Source organism: Mustela nivalis (genome assembly GCF_964662115.1).
Source record: "Mustela nivalis genome assembly, chromosome: 15".
NCBI classification, from domain to species: domain Eukaryota; kingdom Metazoa; phylum Chordata; class Mammalia; order Carnivora; family Mustelidae; genus Mustela; species Mustela nivalis.
In genome coordinates this window covers 78,384,677-78,403,162 of record NC_139034.1, presented here as the reverse complement: position 1 = coordinate 78,403,162, position 18,486 = coordinate 78,384,677, and the positions used below count along the sequence as shown (strand labels likewise).

Sequence of the window (18,486 nt, the reverse complement as noted above, 5' to 3'; positions counted from 1 at the left end):
TGTCCCGTGACCTGGGCCAGAGTATTTGCTAGCTCTGAGGTTCAGTTTCTTTATAGTTAAAAAGGCCAGAAGAGAAGACACTTCATAAACTTGTCTTAAAAGCAGTGGTTTACGGGTGCCTGGGTGGTGCCGTCAGGCGTCTGACTCTTGGTTTCAGCTCGGGTCGTGATCTCAGGGTTGTGGGATCGAGCCCCGAGTCGGGCTCTGCGCCCAGCATGGAGGCTGCTTGAGTTTCTCTCTCCCTCTAGCCCTCCCCACCCCACTCACTCTCTAAAATAAATAAAGAAATAAATCTTTAAATAAAATAAGTGAGTAAATAAGTAAATTTAAACACAGTAGTTTTGATAAAGCAGCTGGGATCGGCCCACAGTCAATGCCAGCCTCGGCCTCTCCTTCTCCCTCTCCTGTGGATGTTCCTGGTGGGGGGGCACAGTGATGCCATGCTGGGCGGCCCTGGTTTGGGCACAGACAGCAGCCAGGTGTCAGCAAAGCCATTTATCTTCATGTATGGGGACACTGCTAGTGACACCGCCCTTTTTTTTTTTTTTTTAAAGATTTTATTTATTTATTTGAGAGAAAGAGCAAGAGAGAGAGACAGAGAATAAGCAGGGGGACTAGGAGCAGGAGAGGGAGAAGCAGGTTCCCTGTCGAGCAGGGAGCCTGATGCGGGATCATGACCTGAGCCAAAGGCAGACGCTTAGCCACCAGAGCCGCCCAGATGCCTTATCCACCCTTTCTTTAGAACCCCTTCCTTAGGAAGGCACCCCTGAGATTTGTTGGCGCAAGTTCACGGGTGTCAAAACTATCCATGGAAACAAACGCACCAAGTTGGCCTCCAGCTGTTTCCACTTTTCCCCACACTTGCTTCGCTGTGGTAATCGTCACCATTTTTAAAGATCTCTGCATTGATTTTATGGAATAAAAAAAAATGACATTTCTCAGCCTCCCCGTTTTTAAGGGTACATTTCACTAGTGTTACGTACATTCACACTGTAGTGAAACACAGATCTCCCGATCTTTCTATCTTGTAATTCGAAACTCCACCCAGTGAATAGCAGTCCCCTGTCCCCTGTCCCCTGTCCCCTACCTCCTCGGCCCCTGGCCACCACCTTCTTTGTTTAACGTTTCAGTGCGCAGTTCAGCTTCCTGACGAGATGAACATTCTGCCCGGCTACTCTAGCGGGTCGCTTCTGTAATTAGGACTTTGTGAAACACGCCCGTGTTACAAGCTGGTCAGAATTTCCGTGTCTTTTAACAAAGATTAGCATTCGGAAGAGAGGAAGACCAGCGATATCGAAGACACACACCCTCACGTACACCCAGGTCTTTTTTTCTTTAAGGAGGCTCTACACTCACCCTGGGGCTCACACTCACGACCCCGACATCGGGAGTCCTGGGCTCTCCCGACTGAGCCAGGCAGCTGCCCCAAACCACGCAGATCTTTCTTACCCCAGTAGCTGATAATGCCACGTTCTCCCCGGGGTCTGAAAGGACCCTCGGCTTTGCAGGCTCCCTAAAAGGTGTGTTACTGGCGTCGGCACACTGATTAGGTAAAGTCGAATGGACGACTCGGTGCCGGGAGGGTAAGCGTCAGTGCGCAGCACGAGCATCCGGACTGTCTTCCGCCATCGAGGAAGACAGTCATACCCCCGGCCCAGCACTCCATGGGGCACTCCTGCCTCCCAAACCTACCGGTGGGATTCGTGGGGAATGAAAATAACACGGGGTCTCTGCTCGATCCAGCGCCTTGCCCTAAGAAGGGGCTCCTGTGTGCTCACCAACGAAACGCAGAACAATTCCAGGAGACCAGGAAGGAGCCCCCCGGGTGCCCCTCCTTTTCCGGCTCTACTTCCTGCCCAATCTCTGTGCCTTCTGTTTCTCCATCTCGGCTCCCCGGTTCGCGGCATAAATTCGGGACCTGGGCAGACACTTGAAAAATTTTCAGTGACCACAAGTCATGCATCTCTGCCCCTCTGCTTGGTACTTTCTGTGCCCACCTAAGGGACAATTAATAAGTCAGTGAAATGTGTTTCAATGACTCTCTTGCTTTAAATTCCCGGAGACAGCTCTGAGGGAGTAGGAGGAAGGGGCAGCCCTGCAAGCAGCCTGGTGTCGACTGGTGTCTGTAACTAGCCAACGGGGTTAGAACTAAGGGAAGGGGGAAGGCTTTGAGGACATACGGAGACACAAGGCTCAGCCTAGTCTTAGTGACCCTGGGTCAGTACAGGACTCGAATGTTCCCTGGGTGTGCAGCTGCCAGAGCGAATAGGGAATGTCACTGGAGGAGAGGGAGAAGGAGGAGGCAAGACCCAGTCAAGACAGCAAGTGTTGAGTGTTTGCTGGGATTCTGTGGGGTAGAGAGGACCAGGAAGCACATCAGTTTTCATCATTCAGAAAAAAACATGGGCTGCTGGGGCGCCTGGAGGGCTCAGTGGGTTAAAGCCTTTGCCTTCGGCTCAGGTCATGATCCCAGGGTCCTGGGATCGAGCCCCGCATGGGGCTCTCTGCTCAGCGGGGAGCCGGCTTCCCTTCCTCTTCCTCTGTCTGCCTCTCTGCCTACTTGTGATCTCTGTCAAATAAATAAAATCTTAAAAGCAGACAACAACAACAAAAACATGGGCTGCGACTAAAGCACGGCATGGGGAGGGAGGAGCCTCTTCAGCGATGGATGTCACAGGAACACCCAACACGACACTTGGGCTCCAACCACAGGCCCAAGGGAAAGCCAGGAGAGGATGAGAAGAGTCACCCGGAGCTGGGCGGGAGGGACAGGGAGAGGGACAGACGGACCTGCAGACAGCTTGGCACAGCCTTGCCCTGGGGGGGGCGGGCAGCAGGAGGTCACAACAGAAGGTCCTTCATGCATTGAATTCTTCCAGAGTTTTCCGCTTCCACCTGTCTGCAAACTCCCATTCCCTCCTCTCCGCGTCACGTTCCCGCCAGCTCCTCACCGGTTAGTAGTCTGGGGATGCCTGTTTTCATTCGATCAGCGCTGTTTTCAAGGGCCACATCCGTGACGTCCCGGCTGACTTCGTGGGATGGATGCAGGCGTGAACCAGCCGTTCATTCTCCTCGTTCTCCAGGCTTGGGGAGGAGATTCTGGTGGGCTCTGACGGATGGACTTAAGATGCGGGGGCGCCTGGTTGGCTCAGTTGGCGGAGCGTGGGACTCTTGATCTCAGAATTGGGGGGTTTGAGGTTACTTAATCTCAATGGGTGTGGAGATGACTTAAAAATAAAATCCTTAAAAAAATGATGACCCCAAGGAAGGGAACCGTCATGCACAGGTGCACTTCGTAAGTGAAGATTATGGTAATCACTGTTCCAGGGGAATACAATTGTGTGCCCTTGATGTGTGGCCTGTAATACTTTATCTGTCTAATACTTGTTAATCATGTCCAGTCCAGTAGATTCTGCAGGATGAAACAATCCAAACGCTACCGCGGATGCCGCCTGCGTACCACAGCTCTGTAATTTCCAGACTTGGACGGTTCTCCAGTTCTCCTGGCGCAGGCTCTAATGCAGGTAGTGGTGGGGGTCTTGGTGGGAAAGTGTGTTTCGAAGCAGGAAGTGTTGAGCTTCCTTTCGATTCCACACTCTTTCCGGAGCTGGGTTAGTTAGTGCGAGTGAGTTCTTGGTTACCTGTCTGCAGGTGTGGACAAACACCAAATCCATTATTTTCTGTTGAAAATACACTGTTGGTCACCGGGGTGGCTCAGTGGGTTAAGCCTCTGCCTTCGGGTCAGGTCATGATCTCAGGGTCCTGGGATCGAGTCCTGCATCGGGCTCTCTGCTCAGCAGGGAGCCTGCTTCCTCCCCTCTCTCTCTGCCTGCCTCTCTGCCTACTTGCGATCTCTCTCTCTGTAAAATAAATAAATAAAATCTTAAAAAAAAAAGAAAATACACTATTATGATTAATACCCACGTTAATTAGGTGCTTATTATATACCAGCTTTATGCTAAGTGCTTTATACAATAGTCTCATTCATTCCTGAAAACCCACGGGTTAGGGAGGAATCCTATTATTCCCATTTTACAAATGAGGAAGCAGAGGCTTAAGGTTACATGGCTTGGACGTAGAAGAAAAGGCAGAGGCAGTTCCGTCTGATTCCAAAGCCCACACTCCAACCTGCAGAGGAGACTGCCCCTCACTTCAAGTCTTGGGGTTTGGGCGATTTATTTTCATGTCCACTGTGGTCTCAAGACCACCATCTCCTTATCCGTCTTACTCCTGCTCCCCAAACACTGGCCCTGCTCTTCTTTTGCTCAGAATTAATGATGGTGGATAGTGGCAAGGACATCTGGTGGCCCTCCCTGGTGAGCTCCCCAGTCCAAACCAAATGGCGAGATCATTGGGGGGTGTTACGGGGGGTGTCATTTCCTCACCCCTCCACGAGTAATTCAGTTGTTTCTGCTTGTCAGACGCTTCTGCTTCCGTGCTAAGCCTGTATTAGTCAGCAGGTTATGTCAGGATGTGAATGGATTTTCTGTGCTCCAGTAGCCGTGAGCACTTGCCCCACGCATGGCAGAAACAGGCGGGGCGGGCGGTGGGGGGAGCCCACGGCCACGATCCCTGAGATTCTGTCCCTGAGACCGGAGAGCGGATGCTGGGGGAGAAACCAGGGCTCTGATACTCAGAAGCCATCTGCCGCCATTCGGCCCCGACCCTGGCCGAGGGAGGAGACACTTTGTGTGGGCAAGGAGATGGCCCTGTCCAAACTGTCCTCTGCCAGGCGTGGTTCTTCCCCACTCAGAGCCCATCTGTCCAGCAGGGTCTGGATCAACACCGGCGGCCAGCAAAGGAGCGCCCATTGTCCCGAGCACACTCGGTCTGCATGTGGTCCACACGGGGCCCTGTGATCTGAGTCAAAACAGCCTCTTCGGTGATGGGGAGGCAGGGAGCGAAAGTGGTAGTTGTGATTCCAACAACCAGAAGGATTGTTTTTCTAAGAATTTCTGCCAGTGGCCACGGAGGACTGTTTGTGTGCGGTGCCCACGGGAGATCCTGAAATTGAGGCAGCTATCAGATTCCAAATTAAACACGTAGGTGCTGCTGGCGTGCTGGAGGGGCCGCTCATGCGGGTCTGCCTTTGGGAAAGACTAGGATTTGATTGTGTTTGATGCTCTTTAATGGAAACCCTCTTCACAGGCTTTCTCCCCAGATCATGAATTAGAGGCTGGGGTTGAAAGCTAAGAGGCCGAGGGAGCTCAGGAAAGAGTCTGCTTTGAACGTCTGGCCTCAGAATTTCCTGGATTGGGCTATTAGGATGCAGTCACATGGGGATTTTTTTTCTTTTTTTTTTTTTTTTTTTTTTTACTGTTTTACACACAGTGGGACCTTTAGCTTACATCTGGCTCGCACCGGTCAGCCTGTGACAAACATTCTCTCCTTTCCCTACATAATATCAACGAGGGAGAGCATCAAGCTGGTGTCATCCGGTACCGAGACTTATAAGAGAGCTCTCTGAGGGCCGCCTGGGTGGCTTAGTTGCTTGGGTGTCCGACTCTTGATTCGGCTCAGGTCTTGATCTCATGGGTCCTGGGATCGAGCCCCACTTTGGGTTCTGTGCTCCGCCGAGAGAGTCTGCTTGAGAGTTTCTCTCCATCTGCCCCTCCCCCTGCTCTGTCTCTCTCTCTCTCTCTCCCAGATAAAGAAATAAAATGAGCGGAGAGAGGGGCAGAAGGGGACGGAGAAGGTTTACTTTTTCACTTGGGGCTTGGGGTGCTGGCCTTTGAGCGCCAAGCCAGGGCCACAGACAGGCAAAGGCCAAGCACTTGCGAAGTCACTGAGTCGAAGCTGAGGGTGGCCACTGGGGAGATGAGCAACAGCCGGGGCTCGGGCACCAGGAATGCAGAGCAGAGGCCTGTGCTGGCTGTCGAGGTCCTGGCGAAGCAAGCCAGAGCAAGCTAAGGTCCCGGATGAGTGCTGCGTAGAGTGCACGGATACATCAGGTTGGGTTTTACGGATCGCAGGAAGGAGGCTGATTTTTTTTTTAACAATTTTGTTGTGGTAACATACATGTGATGTAGAATTTTCTAAATGAAAGATTTTTAAGAATATGGCTCAGTGGCATTAAGAACGTCCCGGCCCCTGGCAACCGTCATTCTACGTTCTGTCTCTATGAACTTGACTCCTCTAGGGGCACCACATAAAAGAGGAATCAGAGAGTTCGTAACCTTCTGTGACTGGCTTATGTCACAGAGAGTAATGTCCTCAACATCCCTGCTGTAGCCCGTGCCGAATGTCCCTCCTCTTAGGGCTGGATAATATCCCATTGTGTGCATATACAATGGTTCATCCATCCATTAGTGGACATTTGGGTTGTTTCCACCTTTCAGTGATTGTGACTAATGCCACGAGGGACATGAGTGGTACAAATATCTATTAGAGTCTCTGTTTTCAGTTTGTCCAGGTACATCCCCAGAAGTGGAAGTGCTGGGTCATATGGCAATTCTATATTTAATTTTTTGTTTTATTTTATTATTATTATTATTTTTTTTTTAGAGAGGAGATGGGGGCAAGGGGCAGAGGGAAAGGGAGAGAGAGAGAATCTCAAGGAGGCTCCACACCCAGTGCAGAGCCCGACTCTGGGGCTTGATCTCATGACCCAAGCCAAAACCAAGAGTTGCGGCTTAACTGACTGGGCCACCCAGGTGCCCAGAGGAGGCACTGATTTTTTTTTTTTTAAAGATTTTATTTATTTATTTGACAGACAGAGATCACAGGTAGGCAGAGAGGCAGGCGGGGGGGGGGAGCAGGCTCCCCGCTGAGCAGAGAGACCAATGCGGGGCTCGATCCCAGGACCCTGGGATCATGACCTGAGCCGAAGGCGGAGGCTGTAACCCACTGAGCCACCCAGGTGCCCCGGAGGCACTGATTTTAAAGGCATTTTTAGAGTCAGTCTCTAACAAAAGTCGTGATTAGCACAATGCCCGGCACATGCTGAATGTTCAACAGCATATGATAAGAGCAAAGTCCCCCCTTTAAGGAACTAGCAAGTTAAGTGTGTAGGACCAGGTGGTTTGAGTTTCTTAGATTCTGTGCTCCCTCTAGGGCTGTATTTGGAGACAGGAAGAACCGTGACAGTGGGATTTCACGGCACCAACATTGTCCACTTAGTCCCAGAGGCGGTCTGGTTCAGACCGGTGTGGTGACTAACAGCCCCAGCCGGAGACTTACCTGTTGGCTTGGTGTGCGCAGTGGCGGGCTGTCACCCGGCACGGAGTCCTGGGAAGGCGGGCCGCGGCGCGCGTGTTCGGGAAAGGCCGGGAGAAGAGCTGAAGTTGGAGGCAGGCAGCCGGGAACGGAAGGAAGCCCGGGAGGCTGTTCGGGGACGGCACGTCTGCTCCTGGGTCAGTGGCTACAATACAGGGAAACGTCGCCACTCGCGTCAGAATTCTTGTGCGGTGCATACCGTTTGCACGACTCCCATTCACTCCATGAGCCTCAGAGGTCTGTATCCCGTTCCCTTCCTTCTGTCGCATCCCACGGGCCCCCAGGCCCTCGTCTCCACTGCCTCACTCCCTCCGACTTCTTCGAGCATTAGTACCTGTATTCCTACCACTCGGGGTTCTCTCTCTCCCTCCCCCGCTGCCCCTCCCCTCTGCATTCTCTCTCGCTCTCAAAATAAATAAATAAATACTTTAAATAAAAATTAATTAATAAACAAATGATTATTAATTATTAATAATTAATTAATTATTAAGCCCGGGTGGCTCAGTGGGTTAAGCTTCTGCCTTCAGCTCGGGTCATGCCTGTCAAATGAATAAATAAAATCTTTAAAAAATAATAATTAATTAAAATCTTTTTTTTAAAAAGAAGTAAAATGAAACCAGCTTTAGGTATTAGCTCGATCAAAAGGAAAATGAAAAGATGTTAAAACATATTTTGAACTCTTGAGTGAGTCAAAGAATACAAAAAGAAAAGGAAAGTTTCACTACCATTAAATCATCAGCAACTAAAAGTAAGGGAGAAATGGGGCTCCGGGGTGGCTCCGTCAGTGAAGCGTCCAGCTCTTGGTTTTGGCTCCGGCGATCTCACGGGTGGTGATCTCACGGGTGGTGATCTCACGGGTGGTGATCTCACGGGTGAGATCGTGGGGTCGGCCCAGCGAGGGGCTCCGAGGCCAGCCAGGAGGCTGCTAGATGAGTCTCTCCCTCTGCCCCTCCCCCAACTTGCTACCACATGTGTCTCTCCAAAATAAATAAATAAATCTTTAAAACCTTTAATAAATCTTAAAAAAAAAAAAATAAGAGGGACATTTGGATGGCTGAGTCAGTTAAGTGGCTGCCTTTGGCTCAGGTCATGGTCCCGGAATTCTGGGCTCCAGCCCTGCTTCGGGCTCCCTGCTCAGTGGGGAGTCTGCTTCTCTCGCTCTTCCCCTCTCCTGCTGGCTCTTGCTCTCTCTGTCACTCTTTCTCAAATAAATAAATAAATTCTTTAAAAAAAAAAGTTAAATTTAAAGAATGTTTAAAAAGAGAAAACAGAGGCACCTGGGTGGCTCAGCGGGTTGGGCCTCTGCCTTCGGCTGGGGTCATGACCTCAGGGTCCTGGGATTGAGCCTCCAATGGACTCTCTGCTCGGCGGGGAGCCTGCTTCCCGCTCCCTCTCTCTGCCTGCTTCTGCCTACTTGTGATCTCTGTCTATCAATAAATAAATAAAATCGTAAAAAAAAAAAATAAGGGACACATGGGTGGCTCAGTTGATTAAGCGGCTGCCTTTGGCTCAGGTCATGATCCAGCGTCCTGGGATCAAGCCCACATTGGGCTCCTTGCTCTGCAGGGAGCCTACTTCTCCCTCTGCCTCTGCCTGCCTCTCTGTCTGCCTGTGCTCGCTCGCTCTCTCTCCCTCTGTTCCTGACAAATAAATAAATAAAATCTTTAAAAAAATAAAAAAAATTTTAAAAATAAATAAAAAGAGTAAACAGAAACAGACATCACCATGAATGAAGTTCAAGTGGCTCCTCTGGACAAAATAAGGCATGTTCATCGGTATCACACAAATTTCAGGTCCTGGGGATATCTGGATATCCCAATCAAGTAAAATCAGCATGATCTACATTGTATATGACGTGAGTAAGAGGCTGATTTTGAGGTGTACTTAATGTTTCATTTATTTATAATCACCCTGCAAATGTCTGCAGTACGTCCCCACTCCCGGCTGTGTTCATCTCTCCCTTCAAAAGCTGGAGCCCACTTAAGGTTAGAGAATAATAACCAGGAAATCCTCTGTTGTAATGGATACTGATAGGAGCGGAGCATTTCACTTTCTGTCAACTCAGCCAACGTTTTGAAAACAATATTTAATGTTTTTGCAACTTGCAAATCTACATTATTTTATTCTAAAAAAATGTAATATTGCCTATATTTATTTTATTTTGGGGAGCCCATGGCATAGATTTTTCTAACTCCAGATATTGGCTGAAAACGTCGGTTTTAAAATGACGACTAGTGATTTTCAGGCATTTTTTTCCAAATACATCCCACTTCTAAAATACAGGGAAAAGTGATAGGATGGCTTTCTTAAAGGATTTGCCAGAGATTATATCCTTCGAGTAAAGTGATCCTGAATTCAGTCTGGTTGTCAGTTTCGTTAAGAAGGAAGTAGCTCATCCCGTATAAATATTCTTCAGCAATGCCCTGTAAGGCTGACAGTAATGCTTTCCAGGAGCACCCAGATGGGAGACCTTTCTAACGACAGCTGGAAGTAGTCTAAGAAGAATTAATTTGTTATTTCAGAGTTAGTGGTGGTAGGTTTCTAGGAAAGACTTCTTTGTGGGTCTGTGGTTTTTCTTGGACAGCGAAGTGAAATGTGCGGACCTGGGGGCTTTGCGACAGGGACAGGTTTAGCAGACTCTCCCAGTGCCGTCCTAAAAGGAGAGAACACCTATATCCTTGACCTTCGGTTCCTAATTGTGCGCCGCATAACCTCCTACTTAGTAACATTGTAGTCATATATTTAAGAAATATGTGCTTCTAGTTCCTTATGGTTTAACAGCCATTTCTTTTCCTCATAAGAGGGTATTTTTGAAATGGTGTATTGACGAAGAAGTTAGGGGTCAGGAACGTGTCTAGGAGAAGCTGGTTTAGGTATGAAGGAAGGAAGTTTTGAAGATGCTAGGAAAGGTGCTTGACATCTTGGTCTGTCAGATTGGATGACTGGTAAAAGGCAGAAAGATAGCTTTCTTCTCTACTAGAAACGCAGTGTAGGCTAGAAAAATATTTAATTAGGTCTTCAGGACTTTGAAATGGACAGTTGAAGTATAGCAGACAATTGTCAACGTTTTGTTGCAGTCCTTCCTACAAAAATCTGAACCATAAATTAATTCTCAGTGGGTGGCATACTGGGGCACCCCGCTGGCGCGGTCGGAAGAGCCTGTGATTCCTGTTCTTGGGGTCCTGAGTTTGAACCCCATGCTGGGTGTAGAGATTACAAAAAACAAGCAAATAAACAAACCAAGTGGTTGGAATATTTCTTAGTTTACCAAAATTATAAAGTTGTTGCTAGGAAAATGATGTGATCTGAGAATCTGGTGATGAGACTGATCCCAGATGGCCTGTCTGGTTAAGGACTATAGGGACCTTATGTTTTGGGGTTCGGCCATGGGAGGGCTGGGAAGGTAACTGTGTTAGCCAACACTCAAGAGAATTTGCCTGCCCTGTTTGTTATGTCTGAGCTTGAATTTGGTTCTACACAGATTCTATGTAAATTTTAATGTCTTTCTTGGTTGGAAAGAATGCATGAAAGTGTTTTTAAGGAATGTTTGGAATGAAACTGGGAGCCATTTATCTGGCATGGAGATTCTTCTAGACACTTCTTCTGGACAGGAGCTACTACAGGAAAGGGACAGAGGCAAGGAATCAGCAAAAGGAATCGCCCAGGAAAGGGGGTATGAGCTGGTCTCATTTACTACTGTGTGGCTGGCATGGCAAATTGCCAGATGTGGGAAGCAGGGGGCATTTCTGGAAGGGAAGAGTTCAACAGCATTTTCCTTCCTGTCAGAGTACACAAATGCCGATTGTACCACAGGTGGCCAAATCCATGCCACGCTTCTTTCTGGAAGATTAAGGCCATGGAGGTGAGGAAGGAGATGCAGAAAGCAAAGATGGTGGACGGGATAAAAGTGAAGAAAGAGCTTAGGGGTGCCTGGCTGGCTAGTCAGCGGAGCATGCAATTCCTGATTTCAGGGTCATGAGTTCAAGCCCCATGTTGGGTGTGAAGCTTACTTAAAAACAAACAACAAAAAAAGTGAAGAGTGTGCAGTGCTTCCTAACCTGTTATACACTGTGGCACACAGAGAAAATAATATTTTTATAGCAACTGGGAAGCTCTTGGCAGGAGATGACCAGGTTAGAAGTTCCAGCCTTTCCTGGCCCTGTCCGGCTATAGAGACCCAGGCCTATACCTTATAATCTGTTCTTTCATGTTGATTGGAGGAAGCCCTGGTCTAGAGAACATCATGAGTGCACAGGGACAAGACGTAGGTCTTGGAGCCCTTTAAGAATCTGATTAAAGTCATGTAAATGTACATACACATAGAATTTGTGTCCACAATTTCCAGAGATTCATAGAATTGCTCAAGTTCACTTCTGGACCTCAGGATGAGAACTCTTTTTTTTTTTTTTAAGATTTTATTTATTTATTTGACAGAAATCACAAGTAGGCAGAGAGGGAGGAGGAAGCAGGCTCCCCGCTGAGCAGAGAGCCCTATCCGGGCTCCATCCCAGGACCCTGATATCGACCTGAGCTGAAGACAGAGGCTTTAACCCACTGAGCCATGCAGGTGCCCCAGGATGGGAACTCCTACTTAAGATCATTGACCAAACAAAGAGTGTTGATGAAGAAATGAAAGCAAAGGATAAATTCGGCCACTTGGATCAAAAATCCACCTAAAGAATGACAGAATCACAGACCCTTAAGGTTTTCAAAGACCCTTTCTATAAAGCCTGCCTTTGGAACTGTTCAAAGGCTGGGGACACCAAGCAGAAAATACCCAGGCCTAGTAATTAGATTCAAACAATCGAGCACGTTGCGATGGTTGAGCAGATTCCTTAACTCCACATTGTCTACTTTTTAAAGGTACTGGTGTTAACCTGGTCGGGATGATGACTTGGTAAATGTCAGCTCAGTGGCACAAATTTACTTTCTGAATCCCTTCCTTCCCAATATTTTTCAAGGGGAACCTTCTCTCATTTCCTCGATATGGGTGGTGGGATGGGCAGGGTGTGGTGGAACATGCCCTTGCATGGACTTCTAAGTGGACTTCCAAGTGGGACAGAGGCCGTGGCTGGGGGGTACTTATTGCCCCCAGGGCTCTGCTGCTTGGTTCATAATCAGTCCTTCTGGTTGACTCAGCCTGACTTGCCCAATAAGCCATATGCACCTTGCAAGCACCTAGAGGGGAAGATGATGGGTACTCGAAACAAGACATTGAGGGCTAAAGGCCTTACTAATTATTTCTGAAACAAAAAAGCCAGCTCTTAAAAGACTAAGTGGTGGGTAAGGGATAGAGTGGCAGTGTCCCCTTGGCTAATGGGTGACTTCTGTTAGTTTACGCTCAGGTCTCCCATCACTTGAAAGTTGTCTCTTTGCAAAATACAGCCTGGAGGGACATTTTGCCAGTGTCATGCTCTGGTGAGTTAATATGCATTTAAACAGTTTTATAACAGATTATTTACCAACGGGAACAGAATGCCTTGGCACGGGATGCCTTTGAGAGAGCTGTCCTAGTGCACTCGCTAATTCCGAATTTCAAAATCATTCCCACATTACCTTCTACTTCGTGTAGGTTATCTCAAACTCTTCCCTCTACTGGCGAAATGAAAGAAGTGACACGTAGGTGAGATTATGTTGCCCTCTGGTGTCAGCCAACACAAAAGAAAGAGCTAGAACTCAGGAAGGGGATGAGAAGTAGAAGCACGCTAGAACTCCATGCCAGGAGGAAGACAGCAAGGGAAGGGAATGAAGAGGAGAGGAGTGAGGGGAGTGTGGTTGTGCTGTACCCGTTGGAGCCTCTTCCCACTGGTGAACGATGGCATTTCAACTCCCCCTTGGCCGAGGAGGAGTGATACCACCATGGCTATTTGTCTAGTAACTGGTGCGCCTCTGTGATCTGTGACGGGGAAGGGTAGGTTCATGGAGGGATGGGGCTCGGCCTTTCTCTTTGGGGGACTCATAGGGAAGAGGACTGGGTGATGGCCAACCATCAGAATTGTAGACACCTAATGAGAACCCACCTCTTCCTTGAGATGGAGACCAGCCAGAGATCTCCATTCCTTTTAGGGATTCCACCAGTAATGTCCAAGGCGGGCAGGGTCTCACTGTCTAGCCGGTTAGTATGATCCTGGGCTTTAGGGCCTTGTGGGGGAGGGGAAGTGATAGGAACACTGGCCCCTGGAGTTTGTCCTCACCCAGCCCTTCCCTCTCCTGCCATGCTACCAAACTTTGCCCACCCTTTGGCTATGCTTGCTAGAGCACTTGGGCAGGGTATGGTTGGCTTGCCTAGCCTATCACATCTTGACTCATGTTTGAATGTGTCCATTCTGACACTGACTTTTGGTGCCCTAGAGAGGGACAAGCATTATGCCTTCCTGCTGCAAGCTGTGGAAAGTCAGTGGAATATTGTAGATGACTTTTTTACAGAAACAACTGATGACTTGAAAGAATCAGTGGAAGCCCAGGGTAAAAACATGGGTAAAGTTGGGGCAGAGGCATGGGGAGATCGTATTCCATCCTTAAGAGTAGAGGGGATAACAGAGCCATGGAAAGAAATTCCTTGGGCAGCAGAGCCCTATGGGGAACAGGGAGAGGGCTGGGATGTTCGGTGAACTGGAAAAAGGCAGGAGTTAAGGCAAAGGAGAGAAGTGAAGTTGGGAGAAGGAGGTGCCCTCCTGCTCAAGTCCCTGTTGTAGATTCTCTCAGTGTCTTCAAATCTTTTTTTTTTTTAAAGATTTTTTTATTTTATTTATTTGTCATAGAGAGAGAAGCAAGAGCAAGCACAGGCAGACAGAATGGCAGACAGAGGCAGAGGGAGAAGCAGGCTCCCTGGGAGCCCGATATGGGACTCGATCCCAGGACGCTGGGATCATGACCTGAGCCGAAGGCAGCGGCTTAACCAACTGAGCCACCCAGGCGTCCCAGTGTCTTCAAATCTTAATTCAAAAGACAGTTAAGCTGGGACTTCTGATGGATTCCTCAGGCTGGCAGAACTCTTGAGTAAAAGAGGATTCATGATCTAGGTCCTAGCACCTGGTAAGTTTAGGACATATTATCAAACGGATGAATGTAATATCATAACTGATTTTATGATCGGTTTTTTAAATAGTAGGCATGTATATGGATGGTAAGTAATATGAGAAAAAGGGAAAAGAGATGACTTTCTACACAGGCTCCTCACTCCACACCCACACTGTGTCCATGTAAGAAACTCTGGTTAGGGCTAGTCAGAGTATCACGGAAGACTGGGAATTACAAGAGAAGTCTAGAGGGAGAAAAGAAAACCAGTGGAATAATGTTCAAAAATAGCTAATTCATGTATTTGTAAATTATTTTAATTTATTTAGTTATTATGCAGTTGAAACAGAAGTCGGCATAATAGTCGCTTCCCCACATTCTGTTGCATAGGCAAGGCAACACACAGGGGATTGGGTCAGGTACCCCACTGGGCACTTCCTGTTTCTCCCCTCCACTTCTCCCCCAGGTGAGAGAGCTTAGTTAATGCATATGAATACCCAGGATTGGCTTTGAGGGCAAAGAAAGCACAAAAGGACACTCTGAGCCCTATGAGATGTGATGCGATGTGACTTGAGTGTGATCTCCTATTCTACCCAAGTGCCTTCCAGAAAGTCTATGCTTTTGAACTTCAGATCTCGAGTACCCATCCGCCTGGAGCCACTTACCTTGCATTTACTCCCTCAAAGCACGTGGCTTAGTTTATTTGACTCTAGCACTGGCTTTGCCTGTAACCTTAGTGCTCTTTTCTGGAAAAAGATTTGGTGAAACTTACTAAATTCCGACTAGGTTGTGCCTTAAGAAGTTGGTTCTTTTGGGTTTATTTTATTTGTTAAAATAGGAGATCTACCGCTTTGGATCAATCATTTTGTGAAACCTTTCCCCGCCCCACCCCCACCCCCCGCCCCATCTTTCTTTGTAAGCCAAAGCGATTCTGTATCACCCAAGCAACAAAGTGATTTACGAAATGAAAGAGAGGGACAATCTATTCTAATGGTTAAGAGGCAATAAAAAATATTTATGTGTGCCTGGCTGATGTTGACTTTTGGAGAGAGCGTTCACTTGTAAACTCAAAGCTGGGGAAAATGAAAGATGAAAAAGCCAGCCCTTGGCGTTCTAATTCTGAACACAGATCTTCTTAGGAAAAAAAAAAAAAAAAAAGTCATTGTTTTGGTTTCAGATTCTGCATTTGTCAAGCGAAGTTATTAGCTTGGCCTCTATCAGCGCTGCTGGGCAGCGTCCTAACTGATTTTCATAAGGCAGATTCTCAGACCCAGAGCTTGGAGGTTGGCAGTCTGGGGAGAGGATACGGGGGCAAGCTGGCGGCTTCCAGGGGTTAGGGTGGGACGTTGAATTTGAATTCTTCCTAGGCCTCTTTTCCTTTTATCTTTCTTCATCTCTCAAATAATAATGCCCTCGTGAAGCAAAACATTTTTTAAATGAAACAGCAGATGGTTGTATAGGCTCAGCTCCTTCTCCTGCTGTCATCTTGCACCTTGCCGAAGTGGACCTGCAGCCCAGGGTTGGGTGTGCGGAGATTTCGGGCCGATGGGTCGGATGGTAATTGGCGTGCACCCCAGCGGATGAATCGGTGGTAAAGCTCTGCTCCGTAATATTTGTACGGAAAATGCAATGTTTGCACAATAAAGCTCTCCAGATTTTTTAAGCCGTAGGAGTGAGGCCAGTTTACACAATCAATGATAACAGGTTTCCTGCGCTGCCATTACCACAAATAGTATCTTATTTCAGCAAAATGGTGGCAGTCAGCAGGGGGGCCAACAATGCAGATTTTAATCAGAAAATTTAATTTTATATACAATTCACAGTTTGTGCACGGTGAGAAATGTTTCTCCCTGCATGAACTTCCAGGACTCTGGGCAAAAGGAGTTTCAATTTATGTAACGCCTTTCTCAGCAAACAATGCCCCCAAGCACTTCCTGGTAATATATGGCTCGCGCTGCTCGGGAAGCTACTGCAGCAGTCTTTCTTAAAATTACCCAGGATATTTATTTGGAGCAATTAAAAGAAGCACTGCGTTCCACACAAATCCGTTTTTAATGCAGACATTAAATTGGCCGCCTTTTCAACGCCGGCTCTCCGCGAGAGCGCCACCGCCTCGTGGGCTCGGCCCAGATCTGCTCCCTTGTAAGGCAACTTTCCGCCTGGGCTCATTTCATTTTCCCGGTTAACTTGTAAACTCTCAGAAGAGAAGTCTATAATGGAAATGTTGACAGAGCCTTTCCGCGAAGGGCCTGGGGTTTGGAGGTGCTGAGTTTCAGGCTGGGCCCAGGAAGTGGTGGATGCCGAAAGGACAGGAGGGCCACTCGGCTGTCCCGCAGGTGACCCAGAGATGCCAGTCCTTGATTAATGTGCTGCTCTTGAGCGTGGACTGGGGCTTCAGGGTGCCAGCCTGCTTTCTCTGGAAGGGTGGCAGGACCCACTCCTCTCTGGGAGGGTGCGGGGCTATCACACACAAAGTTGGTAAGAGCAGGCAAAGACAGTCAGAGGGAGGAGGCAGAGGCAGAGCCGGGAGCCAGAGGCAGAGGGAGAAGGCCACGGCCAGACTTCTCAGGGCACAACCTTCCCATCTGCCGAAGGGACAGGAACTCATAATTGAGTTATCCGTCCCCAGGTCCAGTGGGAAGAGGTCATGAGAGTGGCTCCAGAAATGGAAAGTCTTGGGTAAGTCAGCCCCGCATTCAGAGGAGATGGGGAAGGCAGACGCGTGGGACACCATCTGCCTCGTCTTGCCCCTGGTCCCTGCCAGGAGAAGACACCCTTTCCGCGAAGGGGAGCTAAGTGCCCCCTCTACTGTACCCTGGTGGGGGCTGTGATGGGGTCTTTGCATGCACTTTGGGGATTTTCTCACTCCCCATCCTACATCTCACTCCCCGGCCCACACCCTTCCCCGTTGGTGGAGCCAGTATGACCTTGAGTTCATGGACAGTTAATTCTGTGTTGTGGGGAGGGGGGAACAGTGGCTTAAACAGGAGTACCCCAGCCCTGTTTAATGTTCTGCTGGGGCCCTGGGGATGAAGTCAGGAAGGGACTGTGCCTGGCTGCTGGGAAGACAGAACTGGACTTAACAATAATGGCATCGGCCATTTCCTGGGAGGCGACTCCAGCACGGCAGCCGGATTTACTTACAAGCACTACCACATTTAATCTTTGCAACAGTTGAGAGAGACAGAGCGAGATCCAGTTTTCCCAGGAAGAATCAGAGTCTGAGGCTCAGAGAAGTTAAGTAACTTGCTTCGCTGAGGCCACAGAGTTAGCTAACAGCCGTGGACCCACAGGGGAGGGCAGAACAGGACCTATTACGTCAGTGTTTTTCCAGGAGTGGCTCTGGTAGGGCATTTTGGGCGCTGGCTTCAGTGGCGGGAGCAGCCCCGCAGCCCGGGGCTGGGGAGGCAGTCCAGTGTACCCCAGGGGGAAAAAACAACCCCGAGGCCAACCAGAAGAGAAGGTTCAGGCCAGAGATACAACAGGCCTTGGTTAGTAGTCCATACCTGCGGCCCCGTTTGTAAAATAATTTAGAGCCTGAATCTAGATTCAGTTGGAAAGGATGCTGAGATTGTTAGCAAGGTCTGTCCTGGACCAGGAATAAAGGAGTAGTGGTTGTTTAGAACGAATTTGCAGTCCTGGTGTAGGTATCTCGGCTTTCAAGATATTTTTCATTCAGCCAAAGGCTTATTATTTTCCACAAGCAGATAGGAATCTCACCTCTCCTTCCCTTCCTAACCTTAGTCCACAGCTTTGGAGTTGCATTTGGTCAAGCGTCTTATCTTGGGGAGAATAATCAGGCACAAGCAAAGAGAAAGCCAAACCCAGAGTTCTTAATGAGAGCTTAAAATTCAAAGAATACAGGAAAGGCTGATTTCACATGTACTTATGGTGGTTCTTGGTACGAGCTTGGCACTATTCTGAGTGTTTTACAGATATGAACCCGATTCCTCCTCATAACAATCCTGTAAGATAGGGCTCAGCAGTGTCCTCATTTTACACGTGGAATAATTAAAGCCCAGAGAGGCTACGCGTCTTGTCTAAGGTCACACAGCTTTGTGAACTCAAGCAGTCTGATGCCAGGGTCTGCATGATGAAATCACAGCGCGCAGCCCCTCCGCAGGGTACGTATTTCGGTTTTGCTTTCCGCGTGGTCTTGTGCTTTCCACGTTTCATGCTTGTCCTCTGGACCAGAATGTGAACATTTGAAGGAAGGGGTTAGGTTTTACTGTGCGGGAGCACCTGAGGCAGGAG

The 18,486-nt window shown here is 48.5% G+C and overlaps 1 protein-coding gene across 1 annotated transcript in view; it reads right to left on the bottom strand.

Annotated features, from left to right (window-relative positions):
• CLYBL (citramalyl-CoA lyase) overlaps nucleotides 1–18,486 on the bottom strand; it is a 295,860-nt gene that overhangs the window by 7,588 nt on the left and 269,786 nt on the right. Inside the window, exon 9 of the transcript XR_014303306.1 lies at nucleotides 7,180–7,360. The gene's annotated coding sequence lies outside the window, so the exon portion shown is untranslated. The remainder of the gene's footprint in view (nucleotides 1–7,179; nucleotides 7,361–18,486) is intronic.